At 35.6% G+C, this 6,000-nt stretch overlaps 1 long non-coding RNA gene across 1 annotated transcript in view; it reads left to right on the top strand.

Annotated features, from left to right (window-relative positions):
* LOC134800870 (uncharacterized) overlaps positions 1-5,779 on the top strand; it is a 28,701-nt gene extending 22,922 nt beyond the window's left edge. Inside the window, exon 2 of the long non-coding RNA XR_010145575.1 lies at positions 5,381-5,779. This is a non-coding gene — a long non-coding RNA (uncharacterized LOC134800870). The remainder of the gene's footprint in view (positions 1-5,380) is intronic.
* Positions 5,780-6,000: the final 221 nt, after the last annotated feature.

Genomic DNA, 6,000 nt, shown 5'->3' on the forward strand with positions numbered 1-6,000 from the left:
ATGTACAAAACAAATACAATGCAATAAACCTAACCTGTTATTTTTGTGGCGGGTAATAGCTCTAACCTAACCTAATACTTTTCTGGTAGCAGTTTCTTTCTCTGAGGGGTCACAGTTCTAACCTAACCTACTTTTCTGGTAGCAGTTTCTTTCTCTGAGGGGTCACAGTTCTAACCTAACCTACTTTTCTGGTAGCAGTTTTTTCTGTGGGGGGGTCACAGTTCTAACCTAACCTAACCTATTTTTATGGTAGTAGTTTCATTTTCTGTGGGGTCACAGTTCTAACCTAACCTACTTTTCTGGTAGCAGTTTCTTTTCCTGAGGGTCACAGTTCTAACCTAACCTAACCTACTTTTCTGGTAGCAGTTTCTTTTTCTGGGGAGTCACAGTTCTAACCTAACCTACTTTTCTGGTAGCAGTTTCTTTCTCTGAGGGGTCACAGTTCTAACCTAACCTGACCTACTTTTCTGGTAGCAGTTTCTTTTTCTGGGGAGTCACAGTTCTAACCTAACCAAACCTACTTTTCTGGTAGCAGTTTCTTTCTCTGAGGTGTCACAGTTCTAAACTAACCTAACCTACTTTTCTGGTAGCAGTTTCTTTTTCTGGGGAGTCACGGTTCTAACCTAACCTAACCTACTTTTCTGGTAGACGATTTTTTCTGGGGAGTCAAAGTTCTAACCTAACCTACTTTTCTGACAGTAACTAGTTTCGATGACCTATGAAATACTGAGCTATCCAAATAATTTTACTGGTGTTTTGTTCAGATACTTATATGAGATGATATTCATTATTTTAATTGATATGCATAATGAATGTTATATTAAATGTAATTAGTTTGGGTGCGTATCGATGGCTATAAACATTTTTATTATAATATCAGTTGCAATAACGCTTATTTAGTATAATTATTAAATGATATAACAACACTTAATATATTTTCATATGATATATATTATCATATTATATAAAGATTAATTGATCTAATAACATTTAGCATAACATTCTTGAAGTATAATGCATATTTCCTATACTGAATTTATGATATAAAGTTATTTCATCTAAAGTAGAATTGTTGATATAATGTGTTAGATAAATAATGCCACATTTTACTATTACACACTACAAAAACGATACTCTTTCTACGTATAACGAACTGTTATTTATAACTAGGTAGGTATAGGTAAGGTTAAGAACTGCGACCCGTACACAAAACCAACCGCTACCAGAATAGTAGGTTAGGTTAGGTTAAGAACTGCGACCCCTACACAAAACGTACCGCTACCAGAAAAGTAGGTTAGGTTAGGTTAGAATTGGGTCCATTACACAAAACAAACCACTACCTAATCTGCGTTAAACATTTACATACTTATGTCGTCATAAAAATACTTATATTATACCGAATAATGCTTATATAATAATACTTGTATAATAAATGAGCATTATATCACATGATCGTTATAATAAATGAGTGTTATATCAAAAGATAATTATACAAAATGATATGAAACATTTTAATAATATACCAAATGCATATTATACAAAATGAGTTATTATATTTTCTGAAATGTTGTTATATCTACAGAAAATATATTAATTATTTTTATATCGATCATTACACACCCAATTAGTTTATTTGTATGTTATACCAAACAGCGGTATCATTTGATATTTACCAGTCGCTTTTCGGTGAAGGAAAACATCGTGAGGAAACCGGACTAATCCCAATAAGGCCTAGTTTACCCTCTGGGTTGGAAGGTCAGATGGCAATCGCTTTCTTAAAAACTAGTGCCTACGCCAAATCTTGGGGTTAGTTGCCAAGCGGACCCCAGGCTCCCACGAGCCGTGGCCGTGGCAAAATGCCGGGACAACGCGAGGAAGAAGAAGACCAAACAGCGGTATGTATATTGAATGTTATATTATTTTTATGTTATTTAGTGCATTATACATACGATTAGTATACGTTTTGAACGTTTGTAAACTGAAATTATACCAAAAGTTCGTATTCATTATGATACGCACCCAGCCCTAACCCTCTTATGCAGTGAGATCTACATCTCTCCCGCTCTTGCTATACAGTGTGTTTTTTTTAAGTGGGACAGTATGGGGAAATCCTAAAGTATAAGAGATACAGGGAAACTGTCTTAGGAAACATTAGGTACTTTTTTGTGAAAAAAAATTGGTATAGTCAAAATTTTGGTCAAGTGTGAGTTGTCCCTAAAAATGATTAATTTTGATGAAATTTTTTTTTGACGCACATCTACTCAGTTTCATGAGGGGATCATTTTATTGTATGGGAAGAAAAAAATCGGGACAGCAGAAGTTAGGTAAATTTAATAAAATAATTTTACATTAAAGTAAATGTTCAAAGTGGCCTCCCTCTTGTCGAATGCAGGCACGAGCGCGTTTCAGAACACCTCTGGTAGCTTTAGACAAGGCGTTGTGATGTATGTTGTTCAAATGATAATGCACTGCGTCTTTTAACTCTTGTACCGAGTTGTAAGTATCTGCATAAATTCGACCTTTAAGGTACCCCCAAATGAAAAAATCCAACGGTGATAAATCGGGTGAACGTGGTGGCCATTTAATAGGGCCATTTGTGCCCATCCAGCGATCAAGAAAATGTTCATTTAAAAACTGTTTCGTAGCGATACTATTGTGGGCAGGGGCGCCGTCTTGTTGGTAGATGATATTATTCAAATTATTTAATGGAATTGCCATATCTACTAAATCCACAGCCATGTTTAATATTTCCTGATATTTTTGACTATTCAATGTTCCATGGTAAATTTTAATGGCAAAGATTTTATTATCTAATATTGCACACCAACAATTAAAGGAAAAGCGGACCTGGTTATGGGTTGCCGTAGTTCGGAAGGGGTTTGTACGTGCCCAAAAATGATTATTTTTTCTATTGTACATGCCATTGTTTGAAAAATTGCATTCATCTGTCCAAATAATCCGGCTTGGAAAAGACGGGTTTCTAATCGAGCATGCTACAAACCACTGGCAAAATGCTAATCTCCGGTCAGTGTCTCCTGGAAGCAATGCTTGTACAAGATGACCTTCTATGTAACACTTGTACTTGTAAGCCTTCAATACCTTTCGTACTGTAGATTTATGCACACCGATAGTGTTAGCAGCTTCCCTCAATGAGGCTTTTGGGTAGGCTTCAAAATATCCTAAGATTGCGATAGTTGTAAATTCATTTATTACTGTGGCTCGTCTCTTCCGTTTTAATTTAAAACAGCCTCCCTTTCTTAAATTTTTCACCAGTTTGTCAAAAATTTTGCGGTCCGGTTGATCGCGGTCCGGATAACGTTCCCGATACCACTGTAACGCATTCACAGAGCTACGATAATTTACAAAATACGCTTCAATTAAATCTATTTTATGCGAGTTTGGTAATTCCATGACGAAAACTTAACATAATGTTAACTTTAAACAATGAAATATCAAGTAAAATACTGTTTGTTTCAAGAAGTTCCAAATTTAAAATTTGTTTTTTTTTTAAATTAGATTTGTAAGGTAAGGCTCGCGTAAGAATATCTTAAAGTATTTTAATCCTTTTTAAACCAAATAAAGTGTTCCAAATTCAAATGTAAAACTGGAATAGGCAATATTTTTTAAATAAAAACCTTGCAGTGGGCAGTGGTTTTCAATTTACACGGGTTGTAAAAATGAAAACGATTTTCTTAAATTTGACTAACTTCTGCTGTCCCGATTTTTTTCTTCCCATACAATAAAATGATCCCCTCATGAAACTGAGTAGATGTGCGTCAAAAAAAAATTTCATCAAAATTAATCATTTTTAGGGACAACTCACACTTGACCAAAATTTTGACTATACCATTTTTTTTTTCACAAAAAAGTACCTAATGTTTCCTAAGACAGTTTCCCTGTATCTCTTATACTTTGGGATTTCCCCATACTGTCCCACTTAAAAAAAACACACTGTATTGGAGTGACAGAGATGGATATAATCTATACTTACAATTCTCGAAGGTCGCGGTGCCAACTGCGGCTTGAGTGCAACTGCGTGTTAGTAAATATAAATATGTAGTTACTTTGTATTCCACTATTAATGATTAGAACTAATATAATTGAAAATTCAACAGTGAACGGCATGAACAGGAAGTTGACCGTAGAATAAAAATTGCTTGGAATAAGTTCTGGAGCCTAAAAGAAATTTTAAAAAGTAATATGGACATGAAAGTAAAAAAACAAGTTATGGATATGTGCATTTTGCCTTCATTGACATATGCTAGTCCAACCTGGGTGCTTACTACAAAAATAAAATCAAAAATAATTACATGTCAAAGAGCAATGGAAAGAAGCCTAACAAACATTAGAAGAGTGCAAAAAATACCGCACATAAATATAAGAGCAATAACAAAATTAATAGACGCTTTAAAGCATGCCAAAACTCAAAAATGGAGATGGGCTGGACACGTTGCCAGGCTTTCAGACTCTCGATGGACCTTAACAGCTACTACCTGGAAGGGGCCCACAGGAAAACGCCGTAAAGGCAAACCAAATAGCCGCTGGGCGGGTGACATTAAGAAAATAGCCGGTATAAATTGGAAACATACTGCATTAAATAGGGAAACCTGGAAGTCCTTGGAGGAGGCCTTCACCCGATGAGGGGTTCTGGTCCGACTAACTATATCAGTGTAAATACCTAAATAAAATGTAAGCTTTTCTTGACATACACCTTGTACTTAATTATAACTTTGACATAAGAAACAATGCAATGTAATACTAAAAAACTAGATAAGATTATGTAATCGATGAACCTTCTTACATTTCTCTACAAATGACTAGAAATAAAGGCTTTTTTATTTTATTTTTATTTTTTTATTTCTTATTTTTATTTTTTTATTTTATTTTATTTTTATTGAAAATCGAGTCATGTGCATGTGTATCCTTTAATAAAAAGTATTATTCTGTTTTACTTATTTTCCTTACCATTCCTACACACTCGCTGTCGCATAGCGCCCTCTCTCTCGACCGTCCCGGGCTGTCACGTCGGCGACATGTTGTCGTCGTCGAGCGCCACAGAGTAGACACCTGCGCCGCGCTCACACTACTTATATACTCATGGAACCCCCACACAGCAACAACGCAGAAGGAGCGGAGATATGACTGGTATAACGCTTCAATTATGCTTTATCTCATTCTCTTGTGCGAGATACGGTATAAGAAACATATATATAGTCATCTTTTATTTATTTGTGATAAGAAATAAATGATTGATAATATTCACATCACATTGACACATCGCAAATCGCAAATATGTTGCCTAGTTATTGCGTACTGATAATATTAAATTAATATTTTTATTAAAGGACTATGCGTCACAATTGCCCCAAAACCAACAGAGTTGAAAGTTAGGTCATTAGATAGGTATTTCTATGTACTTCATTTTGTTCTATGGGCACCAAGCGGAATTCCATTGCAGAACTGAGAAATTGGTATTTTAGTCAAAATGTCGTCACCCTTATTACCTAGGCAATAGAGTCCACCGCCGGGCGAGCGCGGCAAATCATTCAGTGTGCTCGCCCGGCGGTGCGCGAACATCTACCCTGCAGCAATTAATTTACTTACTTGGACTCTATTGCCTAGGTAATAAGGGTGACGACATATTGGCTAAAATACCAATTTCTCAGTTCTGCAATGGAATTCTGCTTGGTGCCCATAGAATAAAATGAAGTACATATAAATACCTATCTAATGACCTTACTCTCATTTCTGTTGGCGTTGGGTCCAGGCTCCATACAAAGTTGCCCATGGTCCTTTATATAATCTGCTTCCCGCCTTTGTTATTTTAAAAATACGTACACTAGTTAAGAGAATATTACCAACAGAATTGAAAGAGTAAAGGTAGCCTACTTTCCCCTCTGCCCAACTGTGAGTTGCCAGGTGTAAAAAGCTAAGTGGTGTTTTTAAACCCTCATCAGTTATATAATCGTAGGTAGGTATATTACTTATAACACTTTAAAC

This window comes from Cydia splendana, chromosome 20 (genome assembly GCF_910591565.1).
Source record: "Cydia splendana chromosome 20, ilCydSple1.2, whole genome shotgun sequence".
Taxonomy (NCBI): Eukaryota; Metazoa; Arthropoda; class Insecta; order Lepidoptera; family Tortricidae; genus Cydia; species Cydia splendana.